Genomic DNA, 15,007 nt, shown 5'->3' on the forward strand with positions numbered 1-15,007 from the left:
TTATTTTCAATTATTTTATTTTAATTGTAAAGTATCTACTGTTTTTTGCTTAACAGCTGTGTTTTACTAAAGAGGATAGAACTAAATAAAAATAGTAGTAGTAATAATAATAAAACATTTTTAATCTTTTTATAATTTTACGAAATGTATTATTTTATAATGTTAATGCAGGCACTGCATTGACTTTTAAACCCATTTCTTCCTGACAGCTGAAATTATTTGCACCATATAAGGGTTCTTATAATTATTCAGTATTATATTATGTATAAACATTTAAATATTACATGAATAGTATAGAAATAGAAAATATTAAAGTATTGGTATTATTACTTTAAGGCAAGTTTCTGGCATATTGTGGATTAATACCGTGCCACCAACCAATGTAACATATTTTAATGCTTTTATTGGTATACATACACATACTGACACACATTTATGTTTCTTGCACCAAGAGATGGCAGTTAGATATTGTAGTTTCTTGTGAGTTATGAAGGAAAATGTAAAGCATATTTCAATTGTCTCCCTTACATTGCGTGTGTGTGTGCGCCACTCCGTGTTCCAAGTGGTGTAAATTAGCAGTGTAATTGCTGGCAATGAGGCCAAGATCCCGGGGAGAGGATTTTTGGATAACCTGTTGCTCAAGCACCAGAGGGAATGATTATCCAAGCACAAACACACACACACACACACACACACACACACACACACACACACACACACACACACACACACACACACACACACACACACACACACACACACACACACACACACACACACACACACACACACACACACACATACATACATAAATGCAGGCTTACTTTGAAGTAACTTCTCTCTTTTAATCTCGCTCTTGCATTTATTTGCATCTGCATGATTTGAGCCTTTGTAGTGCAAAACCGAATCGAGTTTTACCTCTCTTTAATGAGCTCCCATCCAGTGCAGTGAATATTTGTGTGAATTGAACCAGCCAAAAGCTTTTAGATGAATGGTTTGTGACTTTAGACACAGATAGTTGTGGACAAGTGAAGAGACGAAAAAAAGTGTAAAATCTCGTTGCCAGTGTGATTCATTCCAGACACAAGCATCAGTTAACCCTCACTGCGTTTACACACAGATGTTCCCCTTGAGCTAATTTGAAATGGCTCTCTGACCTTTGCAAGGTTCAAATTATCTGCGTATTATTCATAAATATCAATCTGACATCTCGCGCCTTGAAACCTGTTTGGAAATGAGCGAGCTCACACTCAGCTGATAATGATTATATGGGCTGAAATGTCTCCCACAGTCTCTGCGTGCACATCTGTTTCACACATTTGTACACTGAGTGATTCAGGAAAAATTCATGTTAAGTGTTTATTTTCTATGCTTTCAAATTATCTTGTCTCTTTGAGGGAGTACAAACGGGAAAGTCCCTGTAATCTCAATCGGGATCTTTTATCTTTTACTTGACCGGTCTTATTATGTCTACATCGCATATGGTTTGATTAAGCTTTTAGGTTTAGAGTTACTATAAGAGTTAATCTTTTAACTAGAGCAATAGACATGACCTATGTCTCCCAGATAGTGAAACATGTTTTTAGTTACTGCAGTCTTATTCTGATCTCTAAATTGTATGAATGCTGAAAAATATCATGAAAAAATAATTTTTTTGCCAATCTGATTTGACCTTCACATGGCCTGAACATTGACTGTGGCTGATTGTTTGTAATGAGAATTTTTTTTTCTCTTTTTAAGCTGTCATTGTTGTAGCCACTTGGGAATCAGTGGCTCATCTTTGAAAAAATTGAGAGCTAGAGAGGTGTTAATCTAAAGATAAGGGGGCTGGAGAGAGGGAATTGATGAAATGTATTAAGTATTATCACATTGTCAGTCTAACTCACATTGTCTATTTATGTAGGCATATAAATGCATCCCACGTTCAACTGTACAGATATTCATTTCAGATAGAATGGGCTTGAAGAGGAGAAAAGATGGGGTAAAGGAAAGTAAAGAAGGCAGGACACCCTTTAACCCTCGTGTTCTGTTTAAATTCAACCAGGTTGACATTTCTGTATATTGCAAACAACATTTCTAAATGTATTCATTACGTGTCCTCCATGAAAAAATGAGCCTGTTCTCATCCTTTGGCGGCATATGTGACGCCAAATATATAAAACATGCAAATATTCATTTTAGCTAGGGATCAGACTGGCCCCAAACAGAAACAATATTTTAATTAACATTCAGAGTAAATATTAAATTAATATCTGGCTTTGTTTAAAAGTCAGTGAAAAGTATTAACTAAAATGGAAAACGGAGGTTAATTTCAAAATTTCCTTTTTCTTTTCATTCGGGATTCACTGTGCATAGGTACATTATTGGTTATCAGCCAATAATTTATTGGTATCAGTTGATGTTAGATGTATATAAATCGGCTAATATTCGATATTTAATCATGCATGCTCATTTCCCCTATTTTTGGAAAAAAAGCACTAATAATTTAATTAAACTGTTAAATGTAGGCTATAGTATAGCAAATGTAAACATTCATATCCATGTGTTCATACTGTAAAATTCATTTGAAGCATTTAAGTTTATTTATTTATCTATTTTAACTAATTTATAGAATTTTAATATCTGCCATAACATGATAATAATTATTGGAATGTTGAATTTATTATCACTGCACCCCTAATTTTTACACATACAGCATTGTGGTTTCTGAGACCCCAAACATAAAGAATATACAAAATGCCACAATGCCACTATCATTGCCACAGTGCAGCTCATTAAGTGAACGGAAACATCCAATGAAAGAAAAGCTGGAAAGTTTTATTCGATTATTTTAAATAATAACATGTTTCACTTTGAAATCAGCACAAGTGCCCCATTTGAAGCCAATAATAGCACTGTGTTTGACAGGCTGGCATTGTGCGCCCATTTCTATAAATTGCTCAGAAGTGAAGGAGCCCATTTTAATAGCCTTTCAATGCTGAAATGATTGCATTCACGGCAAATTGCCTTCTTCATTGTTTCTCATCAGTAAAAGGGAAGATAGAGTGAAGGAGGAGCTGCGTGTCGGTCATTGTTTGAGGGGAGATTTCTGAAAGGTCTCGCGTTTCAGCGTTCCTCCGTCTCTCTGGCTCTTCCTGCTGCCTCCTTATGATTAAATCATTCCCAAGCTTTCTGACACAGAAACACACATGCACACCCGACACATGCAGCCCGGGGGAGAGCGGGGTGGAATCCACACTTCATAAAATAAAAGACAACAAAAGAAAGAAGAAGAGTCTGTCTGTCTTCCAGACCAGGCTGCGGATGATTCTTTGTTCTCAGGACAGACGGAAGACCAGTTGGCTCTTATTGCAAGCTTCTTTGCTCTTTAATTCCCTCCTGTCCCTCTGTTTCTCTCTCACACTCACTCACTCTCTCTAATATATGACATCTGTTTATGTGAAATTGCATTTCAATGGGTCCCTTGTGGCAGCCGGTCATACGTCTCCTGTATTTTATTCAGGCTTGTGCAAAATTCAGAATTTAACAATTGACTCTTTCAATTCATGAGTTGTAATTTAGTTGACCACATGCTCCACATGATGTTGAATAGGAATGATAGGTAGAGGAATTGCAAATGTTCATATCAAAGAAACTAAACAAAGAGGGAATTTCATTAGTCCAAAACAACAAATTGGACACAAAGAGGATTTTGTAGGTGACTACTACAAGTAGTAACTACTACTTGTCTACTAAGCAACTACTTGTTGTTTGGCTCCATCTCGAAGACTTTGAGTTAAAATTAGAGCATTCTGGGAAAACACACACAAGCGCACACACACACACACGCGCACACGTGCACACACACACACACACACACACACACACACACACACACACACACACACACACACACACACACACACACACACACACACACACACACACACACACACACACACTATATTATATAATATGAAAAAATATTGTATTATACAATTTTCTATAGGTGACTGATTATAAGTATTAATCATTTGAATTCAGTTTTATACACCGTTTACTACTCCCAGTTGAGTATTGAATGGTGCACAACCCGGATTTAGGGGAGTAGGGGATATAGGGAAAAGAAAACTAGTAAACAAGAGAGGTTAAGCCAGAAAGAGAGATATAAGAAAAGTGAAAGAATGAAAGCAAGAGATAACAAGAGCAAGAAAGGCCGAGCAGGCAGAAAGAAGGTGGTCTCTGATCTCGTCGGATAAAACTCTCTGATGCGTAACTGGCAGATGGGCTGACACAAGCGCTGTGAACTTTACACTTCACTCTCAGTAAGTGGATTGCTTATTTCCACATGGTTGTTGAACTCCATAAAAGTATATCGCTCGCTCTTCTGAGTGCACTTAATATCCCTTGTTTTCTGTATCCTCTTGTGTTTTACTCCACTTTTACTCTCGCAGCTCTGTTCTGAAATCACTTATGTTATATCTTGGCATTGCATGTATACCTAAAGGAATAGTCCACCAAAAAATAACAATTCCAAACCTGTATGACCCGGTGTGTTGTGGATGTGTTGTGAAGAATGTTCTCTATACATACAATGAAAGTGGATTGGGACCAGGAGCTGTTAAGGTCTAAAATAACAAAAAAGTACAACAAAGCATCATAAAAGTGGACCATATAACTTTTTTCACTATATTCCAAGTCTTCTAAATCTGTTGTGTGTGGAACAGACTGACATTTATGTTGTTGTTCACTTAAAATCTTGCTTGACAGCCATGGTCACTAATCATTTTCGTTGTATGGAAATTTCATGTTTAAAGAACGTCATATGGGTTGATTAAATTGACAGAATTTTTCTGTTTCAATCAACTATTCTTAAAGACTCCTGACTAAAGAGTGCAAAACATGAGGCTCATCATAAATTCATTCATTCCACCCATAAGAGATTCGATCGTACCAGATTATTTCCCAAATAAACCTTTTCTCATTTTATGTTACCGTTTAATATGATGCAATTTCACCAAAATGAAATATTCATCGGGCCAGCCCATGTCTTCCCACAGGGCGAATGTCTTCCCAAAGGGAGAATGGGCTGTTTTTGCCGTGTTTGGTCGGTAAAGATCAATGATATGTGTGCGTCCCTGTGTGTGCAACGTAATGTGTCGACCAACAGACCATGGATTCTCCTGCTGCTTGTCAATAGAGGGAATATTTGCTGATTGATTTTGTCACTGCATCACAGGATGAGGTAACCGTGATTGGATACTGTTTTGTGTGTGTGTGTGTGTGTGTGTGTGTGTGTGTGTGTGTGTGTGTGTGTGTGTGTGTGTGTGTGTGTGTGTGTGTGTGTGTGTGTGTGTGTGTGTGTGTGTGTGTGTGTGTGTGTGTGTGTGTGTGAGCATCATATTCAAGAGGTCCGTAACAGGGCAGCCACAAAAGATTTTGTAAGGAATTTACCACACCTACTCAATTCTGTGGTCATGATTACTTGACTGGTCTATTGTCTGGGTCGCTTTCAAGGCAATAGGTATTTAATTACAGCAGGAAACCTGTTTTGTATCATTGGAGATGGTTTAATAGTCTATTGTTCGGCTGTTCTACAAATGGCAATGCTGATAAGATAAACAAGCTTTTTGTGTTTACACCTACTAACCACAGAATCCTTTTAAAACCAAGTAGAAAAGCCCAAGAAAGCTTGTTTGGCGCAATTTCCATCCATCAACCAACCATCATCCTTGGTTCTGTATTTATATCTTAGCATCAAACATTTGGTGGTTTTGATGGGATTTGAGTTTATTTGTTTTGTTTATTTGTCAGTTAAAAGCCTCTCTAAACCCACATCATAAAAATAAATCATTTGAGGAGGTTTCTGTACATATGAGCTGTTCTTAGTGGTGTATGGACCACAAAGAATTAAAGTGGAAAAGCGTCAACCGTTCCCAGAATGCATTACAAAATCAGAAAGGTCCAAAAATGGTCATGTCTTTTGGGATATAAACATCTGAGATTTGTCTGTATTCCACAAAGAGTCTGTTATCACTTAGAACATTCTTCCATGCTGAATACTGTCAGTTCTCTGATTATGCTGATGCTGTGCTTTCCGGGAGAGGTCTTGAGTCACATCTCCACTGACCTTTGTCCGATACCTCTCCTGGTGGTTTTAAGCAGAGCGTGCTCTTGGGAACTTAATTTTATATGTGCAGTCTTGTGTGAGAGAATAAAATGGAGAGGGAAACATTGTGAGTGGAGAAGAAACTGTCAATCTCTCCATTTTAGAGACTGGAAATATAAAGGCCGTGACCTCTAACTGTTTTTCATTGTCTCTTTCTGTCTAATCGAAATCTTGAGTCTGCTCCCATCTTCTCCAGTACATCTGTTGCTCCAGGCTGACTGGTGACATTAATACACACATCGGTTCTTCAGTGGTTAAATGTTCTGCTCAGTGCATTTGATTGGCAGCCGAAGTAGATACCCAAATAAACCCTGTCAGTGTTTGTGTCTTCTGATGTGCCTTTTGGGACCTTCTGTGATGGGCAAGTTAAACACACAGAAAGGCTGTCCCGGCATTTGCTGCTCTATTTAGAGTACTTGAAGCTTATAATGATGTCATGGAGAATGTAAAATGTAATGCAAATAAAGTAATTAATGCCTATGGAAGTTAGAACAGAAAGTTGTGTTGCATTGGAGAATTTCGTTCTGCAAATTTTGAAAGGGTTTATTGAAATTCTTGCATGGATTAATTTAATGGTCCATATACTCTGAAATAAGCCAGTGCCTTGTTTACATACAGTACATAAATGCTCTTGAATGAATGATGGAAACCTAAAAAATTTCACGCCAAATTGAGCCCGATATAGTACAAATAATTTTGGGCTTACCATGTATATCTGCATTCAAGATCTTTTCCCTCCACAGAATCGTATCCCTATCCATTTTTATCATGTTTTAGCTGACGTATTACATAAAAACATATTTTCATGATAAAGAGTTAATATACTGCAAAGTGATTATACTATAATTTCTAATAAGGCACAGTATAGTGTACCCAAACAAAGTTGTCTACAGAGGGAGGTAGGTAGCTCTCTTGGGGGGGATTGGATCTTGCACAACACCGGCTCAATAATTCATTTCTACTGAAAAATTAAATGGGAAATACTTCCTGTTGTACCTTTCAAGTAAAAGAAACAAGAGAATTGACATTGTAAAATGCAATGTGTCTCACATATTGGTTGTTTGTTTTGAAATAGCAAGTGTATTTGAAATATTCTTTTGGATTTAATGGATCTTACACAAATTACTGTAGATTTTCTTCACATTTGCAGTAACTCCTTATTGGGATTGTCTTTTTTTCTCTATTGTGACGTATATCAGAGTATAAAAGCCTTCTCAAACGAGTAAAAATGTAGGGGGGACTTGATTTTGTCCATCTGGGAATTGATTGGATTGTTGTATTGTTGTGGTTTGCGCATTGCTGCGATCTCATGTGAGTGACAGGTTCCTGGAGGAGAATGATTATTTTCCCGCCTTTGCGTCAGCGCACACGTCCTCAGAGATGAGATGCCGTTGTGATGGGGAGGGGACGTTAATGTTTTTAACTCTTTCCCCGCCATTGAAAGAATTTTCCGGCTTACCGTGTTTTCACTGTTATATGATGGGGGAAGCTATTATGCAACTTCTGAAAGAGTTCAAAATCTCCTGATTAAAACAGGCAAAAAAGACATAGAAACAAGCGCTAAAAAGCATTGGTTATACATAGTTTTTGTAAAAAAGGTGATTTGTTTCAGCTCTTTGTTCAAAATATTGCTTTTTTATGTTGATAAGTATTGATAAAAAAGAATACATAAAGCTAGAATAAAACGTTTTGGTTTTTTTTAAGCAGAGACTCTGTTCTTTATTTTGATATATTGCATGTTCAGATATTTATACAACAAAATATTCTGGGGGCAATGAAAGTTTTGTGAAAATGATTTTTTATTTTTTATAAATGTGTATGAGTTCATTAATTTTAAATAAAAGGGCACATTAACTTAAAAAAGATATGATGATATGCACAGATAAATTCCAACATATAGACTAGTTGCAGTTTAAGGGGCTAGTTTAGTTTGCAGCAGTGAACAATTGCTATGAGCCACTTTCAGTAATCTCAAAATGGAGGACATTCACAGTTTATTGTGTTAGTGGGGAATTCATTGAGTTGGTAAATTTGGAGTCGAGTTTGAATTTGATAAACTGAGGTAGTGAGGATTGAGAACTGGATTACAGTGATGTGGTGAGACAATGCTGTGATGGAGGCAATGCTGAGACAGCTGTATAGACTGAATGAGCGCTCCAGAACACTGCATGTGTGTTTGGCAGGGAGTGGGCTGCTTTTAGCTTTTACAGTGAGGAGAATATATATTTTAAAGCAAGTCATTGTATCTCATGTGCATTTTTATCAACATCAGAATCATTATAGATGCCGTCGTTGTCACCACCTTCTTCATCATCATCATCATCATCTGTTTTTATCATTGAATTTGAGTGTTTGTGTATGTTTATTTTTTCTTAATCTCTTCATTTTCTTTCTGTAAGAGCAAGCTCTGGTAAAGGCCCTTAAAATAAAACCAAATCCAGCATTGAAAGATGTTCCTCCCACACCAGTCTGTGCTGAGACCAGCTATTGCTCATCACTTCTCAAGAGATGTAAAGAAAAATACAGAGCAAAAGAAAGGCAGAAAGAATAAATTTAAAATGGTATTCTTCCCTAAATTAAGTCAGCCTAAGCCTGATCATATTGGCATTTAACTGGTTTAGTTGACTGGCAAATGGTTTCACGGTCTATTGACCCTCTAAAACCCAATTTAAAAGAAAAAACACACACCTTAAGCTAGTTTAAACAGTTTAAACAGTTTTAAGCAAGAATAAAAGAGGTAGAAGCACTTTCTCCTTAAAATCATCTTAAAAGTGGTAACTAAATTAATAAATTGCCATTACACTGCTATTACTATAATGACTTTGTCAGTGTTGATATCATTCATGTACTGATTCACTTCCTTTGATATTTGTTTTTGAGGTTTCCATTGATGCTTTTTATTAGTATTTTGTATTAGGTTTTATTTTTATATTTCTTTTAATTTAAATTTAAATAAAAGTTTTTGTAATTTTGTTGTGTCGTTTTTATATTGTTTTATTAGGTTTTAGTTTTAGTTTATTTGGTTTATTTTAGTAGTAAACCAAAAATCTGTAAGTTTTTTTAATATTTCATTTATTTCAGTCAACTGTGCTTTATACCCATCAAACTTTTTCAGGAGACACAGCATTCACGTGTTCCCTCAGGATGAGGTTGTATCATATGCTTCTGACGTTGGAGTCCATTCACACAAAACCTCAGAAAAAAATAGATGACTTTAACATGTGATTGAGCCATTTTCATATCATATTCTGTTTCCTTCCCCCATTTTTTACCCGTTTCTGTCTTAAATGAGAGTGAGTGTATTGATTTAAGAGAAAGAATGATGTTGATACTTGAGTGTCTAACTATCCTGTACCCCTCCGACGTCCAAAAAGTTCCCGACGATGATGGCTTTTCCTTCCTGCTCTCAGATTTCATTACGCATTTCTTAATGCCTTTTTATGCATGGCGCTCTCTCGTTCTCTCTATTTGCCCTCTCTTCGGAATATTTTGAGGTTTTCCGCACCCTGTGCTTAGTCAAAGATGTCTATGTCAGTCACAAATTATTTTCCCACTTAAACAAGAATAGAGTGCATTTTGTTAACTGGCGGGTCAAGCTGTTTCATTCATTAAGTGTGGAAACAGTACTTTCTCTGTTTTTCTCTCAAATCCCCAGAATCCTTCTTTCTTGGGAGACACCTATTGATTGATAACTTCAATTAAAGACGGAACTTGTTACATGTTCACATGCAGGGAAAGACTTTCTACCTTTTGCTTCTCCTCCTTTTCCCCTTACTTCACTATTTTAATTTTGTCTCAACAAATTCCTTTACATCTATCCTTACACACTCCTTATAATGTATCTCCTATGGTGGAAATCCAGACACATACAATGTACAAACAGATTTTGAAAAACACCCAGTAAGAAGCGGAATGCAAATTTGTGCATACGTGAGTCAGAAGACAACAGCCTTTTATTGAGGCGCATCATATGACCAACCACACTTAAATTGCACATAAAAAGCTTCCATTCACAGAGGCATTCATAGCAGGTTGCCTGGTGCCGAGCTAACATAAAATTACATTAAAGAGTCGTGCAAGCAGCCGTGGAATTTTTACTGCTCCAAGTCTTGGCATAGACTCCAGCTTCTAACATTTAAAGATAATGTCATAGAAATCTGCATATAGGGTCATATTATGTGCTTATAAATATTGTGGCAAAAGTTGATGGGGTGCAAAAAATAGGGATTATATGGAAAGTCTCTTCCAAGAATGTCAATTTATCCTTTGTGAGCCTCTGGTCTCAATGAGATTTAATTTTACTTAATATATATTAATGTTCAAAAGATTGAGCTCAGTAAGTTCTATATATATATATAGATTTTTTTTGAAAGTCTCTTCTGCTCACCTATAGGCAGAATTTGATCAAAAATACAGTAAAACCAATAATACTGTAAAAAAATACAATTAAAATATCTCTTTCTATTTGAAAATCTGCTTTTTCTGCAGCCATTCTTCAGTGTCACATGATCCTTCAAAAATCAATAAGCTGGTTTTGTGAAACATTTCTTAAAGGGGAACTTGGCAACTCTAGCCATTTCTTCGCTGATTTTCACTTTTTTTGTCGCATGTTTTCTCAACAAGCTCCCCCTACAGCTGTAAGGCGTATATTTCACAACACTGTCGTAAAAAAAAAAACGTACTTGCGACACCCTCCTCCCCCTTTCTACCGCTGCTCATGTGCATTTGTTATTATCGAAGCCGGCCAACTTTATTGTGTGGAATATGTCTACCGAGGTGGGTAATACATCATACACATTGAGGCGGGCGTGTGTGTTTATTTTGAATTGCCGTAAAGCAGTTTGTGTTTATCGCTCGTTCTCGCGACTGCCTATTTCCATCTTACCGGGAACTTTAGTCCCCATGTTGCAAGGTTGGTTTTCCACCTGGGAACGTTGGGGGGAGCAGGGAAAGTCACCATTTTCACCGGAACAGGTTATTAATCCATCCAAAAGATTTCTAAACGGTTTTATTAAGTTGAAATAGTTGCCGAGTTCCCCTTTAATTTTCAATGTTTAAAACAGTTGTGCTGATTAATATTTTTGTGGAAACTGATAAAAAATGTTCAGTATTCTTTGATGAACCGATGAATGTCTTTACTGTCACTCTTTTTCAATTTAGTAGTTTTGATTTATATATATATGTGTGTATATATATATATATATATGTGTGTATATATATATGTGTGTGTGTATATATATATATATATATATATATATATATATATATGTGTGTGTGTGTGTGTGTGTGTGTGTGTATATATATATATATATGTGTATGTATATATATATATATATATATATATATGTGTGTGTGTGTGTGTATATGTATGTTTTTTTAGCAATTTGGGTGACATTGCCTGTGACATTACATGTTTCCGGTACAGATTGGAGAGCTCCAGTAGCTTGTGTGTACGGTTCAAAAAATGCATTAAACTTTTGGTATTTTGATCAAATTCTTTCCCTTTTTTCAACTAAGAGGTGATTTTAATCAGCTGAGCTGTGATTGGCAGAGAGATTGATGACTCATGGTGGGTGAGAGTTTAGTGTGTGGAGGGTGCTGGGAGGCAATTTTAGTCTGAGGAAGCAACATGCCACCTCTCAGCACTGCGTGTATTCATATTAGCCTCTTTCTCTCTGTCTTTCTTCGTTGCTTATTCCTCCATTCCATCAGTTCTTGTTTTGAATGGCTCTGCCACAGCTTGTGGAGTGAATGAGAGAAATCGCTCTCTGGCACAACGATTAGCTCCAAACATTTGTCTTTCACTTGCACATCCCATTTCGCCTGCTCTCTGCTCTCAGATGTGCTGCACATTTTCCAGTTAAGGAAGGAGTGAGGTCTGTCATTTGAGAAGTGATTATTCCATTAAGTTGTATGACTCTTAAACTCTCCTCAGAAACCTAGTGGAAGGAAACCAAAAGGAAGTGGTGAGTACATTTTACACACTGTTGTTTTTTTTATGTGTGTTTCATGTGCTTTACTGACATCTTGGTTTGTCAAACCTGTCATACTTGCACTGAATTTAACTTCCGTTCTTTTCAAGTTTTTGTGTTGCTTTCCATTTTGCTTTGGTGAGAATGTCTTTGTTTTATGGTTGTATTGCAAGAAAATGTGTCTTGAATGCAACCCATATGATTAACTGAGTGCAAAAGGAAAGAGCTAAAGAAATCCACAACCTCTTGTCATCTCAGCTGTTGAGATTTAAGCAGACTGACAGCACACAAATCTTAAAGTATCTCACAGCTGTGCGGCATGCCTCTTTCTTTATTTTTAACTTCTGCTGTTTTTGTATTGGACTACAGTAGTGGTGGGGCAGGCCAGCATATAGTCCAGAGCTGCATAGTATAGGAATTTATGCCACTACATACATATTTATGAACTTTGCCTTCATTTCAAGATCCTCAAAGTTCAGGGTCACTGTCCTTGTTGCTTGTAATTCTGCAATCTGAGACAGGAAATAGGCAGTATATTTTGTTATTGTCTAGTGTTGAGAGAGTTTATCTCCGTTGTGCATCTGGATAGGACTGTAAATCATGACGATGCATTTCATGAGGACATACTGTTGTCTTTATGGCGCTTGTGTGTGAGGGCTCTGCATTGGGGACAGATTTAACGTGCCACCCTGGGACGTCCTGCTCACGCCCCCAGAGAGGTTTTTCCTGTCGCATGTGGACTAGTCTTCTGGCACTTCACAATATAAAGAAAAAGAAAAAGAAACCACTAAATGAAACAACCAAGATCTTAGAAATGCGCTTTTTGTATTCAAGTGGTATTGAAAAAAACGTATTCCGTTTTCAAGAAAGGTTTTAATTTAATGATATCTTGAAAATATTATACAACATTTCTTGTTTTTTTCTGCATGTCAGTTGCACCATATGACTTTTATTTGGCAGACCTTTTTTTAAATGTATATATATATAATAATAGTTTAATAATCAGTGAATCAATTAAGTTAAAATAAATCTAGAAAATTTTAATAAATGGTTATGCCAAACTACTTAATATAATTATCTGGGAGTTTTTTTTTCTTCATTATGATATCAGGACAGTTGTGTCACCCTGACTTTTTTATACTTTAAAATGACCCCCAAAATTCAAAATAAATTTTAATTCAGAAATTAAACACGCTCAGAGTATATTACAGTCACTGCATGTATCAATTACATTTTTACATGTTACAATTACATTTTAAATTTAGATATGGACAACAATTATAGTCACGTCATTAGGCCTCTTATTTATCCGCTGTCTCCTGCCCTTATCTTAGTCTCTTTATTTCTCTCTGACTCTTTCCATGGCCTTCTCATCCTTTGTATTTATCTTCAGTCTACAACATGTTCACTTATCCTGTTAGTGCCACAGAGACAGTAGCCAGTGAATGAAGAGTCTAGCAGTTCCTAGAAGAGTGATTATGAGGTGAATGTGAAGATAGGAAAAGGCATGTTGAGAGGTGACAAGGATAAAGCTCTTAGTATACCTTTATGCACACTGCAGGCTGTGAATGTGGCCATTGATTTCTTTTTTCTTTTTCTTTTTTTTTTTGTGTGGGTGCCTCCTAAACATCACACGCTCACAATTTTCCCTCTCTCCTGCTGCTCACTCTATTTCCTGCTCTCAAAGTCACAGCCAATCAAAGCTCAGCGTGCAGGGCTCCAGGAGATCTGAGCTCGTCACCCAGACGGCATTCGGGTCATGGACCAGTGAATCATAATGGCCCTCTTTAATACCCCATACATATATAAACACACACTATATTAAAGCATTGTTAAACAAAGGGTCATGAGTCTGGTTCATTTAAAGGGACCATATCACTTTTTTTTCTTTTACTTTATTCTGTTTTTCACTTTCCACAGTAAATTTTTTCATGACCATTTTCCAACCTCTCTTTGACCTTGATATTAAACAAGCTGTTTAATGTGTGTCTGTCTTTTAAATTGATATATTGCTAGAAATTTTTAGAACTGCAGGTCTAATAGCGTGCACTTTTAATAACATCGCATCCTTCAATAACAGTATATTTGCACCTATTTGTTTCATTTCCGTTTGACAGCATCACAAAACAATCTCTTAGGTCAGACTGAAATGATCAAGAATTGTTAGAAAGTTCAGTTTTTAATGTTGGATTGTTCTGGTGGTGCAGTGTGGAAGGTGCTACACCCAGCACAATGTTTGATGCACAATTGTTAGAAATCACAACTCACTGGTTCAGCCGACCAATGAGAGCACATTGCACTTTTTGGAAAGTAGGGACTTCATAGAGACAGGAACTAAACAGAGTTATTTTGACAGACTGGGAAGAGAGGTGCTGCAAAAATGTTAAAATATGTTGGAAAATAATGTTTTTGAACATTCAAGCATGAAAACTGTGTTTTCTCTGCAGCTCTCTGCATTCACTGTAATGTTCTGCTTAATTTTTTTACCAGCATGAATAAATGTCTTTGTTAATTTCAGCTAAATTCGAACTGAAAAAAATGACTCATCATTTTTTTCTTTTCAATGACGGGAAGCGTGACGTGCATCTGTGGGCAAGACAGGAGTTTTATAAAGGAACAAAATTGAATCACAGTGCCTTTCATTGTTTAGTTGTCAACAATATCAGATTGCGGCATGTTGCGACTCCCCCCTTCCCCGTGCATCCTGTAAGACAGAGGCAGGGAGCCAAACAAACCAGACTGCCACTCAGCACTCCCACCGCCTGCTTCCCAACACCTCCTGGCCAGGAGCTGCTATTCTGAGGAGCTGTCAATCAAACACAAGTGCTTCTGTCCATCGTCCGAGGGAGTGAGAAAAATATAGAGGGAAAATGTCAGAGAGAAGGAC

The 15,007-nt window shown here is 36.8% G+C and overlaps 1 protein-coding gene across 3 annotated transcripts in view; it reads left to right on the plus strand.

Annotated features, from left to right (window-relative positions):
• prickle2b (prickle homolog 2b) overlaps window positions 1–15,007 on the plus strand; it is an 87,299-nt gene that overhangs the window by 32,763 nt on the left and 39,529 nt on the right. Inside the window, exon 1 of one of the 3 annotated variants that reach the window (XM_077203241.1) lies at window positions 11,756–12,114. The exons of the other annotated variants lie outside the window; for them this stretch is intronic. The gene's annotated coding sequence lies outside the window, so the exon portion shown is untranslated. Of the gene's footprint in view, window positions 1–11,755; window positions 12,115–15,007 lie in introns of those variants that run through there. 3 annotated transcript variants of the gene reach the window in all.

Source organism: Siphateles boraxobius, unplaced genomic scaffold, assembly GCF_051911475.1.
Source record: "Siphateles boraxobius isolate OS27281-9 unplaced genomic scaffold, OSU_SipBor_1 5, whole genome shotgun sequence".
Taxonomy (NCBI): Eukaryota; Metazoa; Chordata; class Actinopteri; order Cypriniformes; family Leuciscidae; genus Siphateles; species Siphateles boraxobius.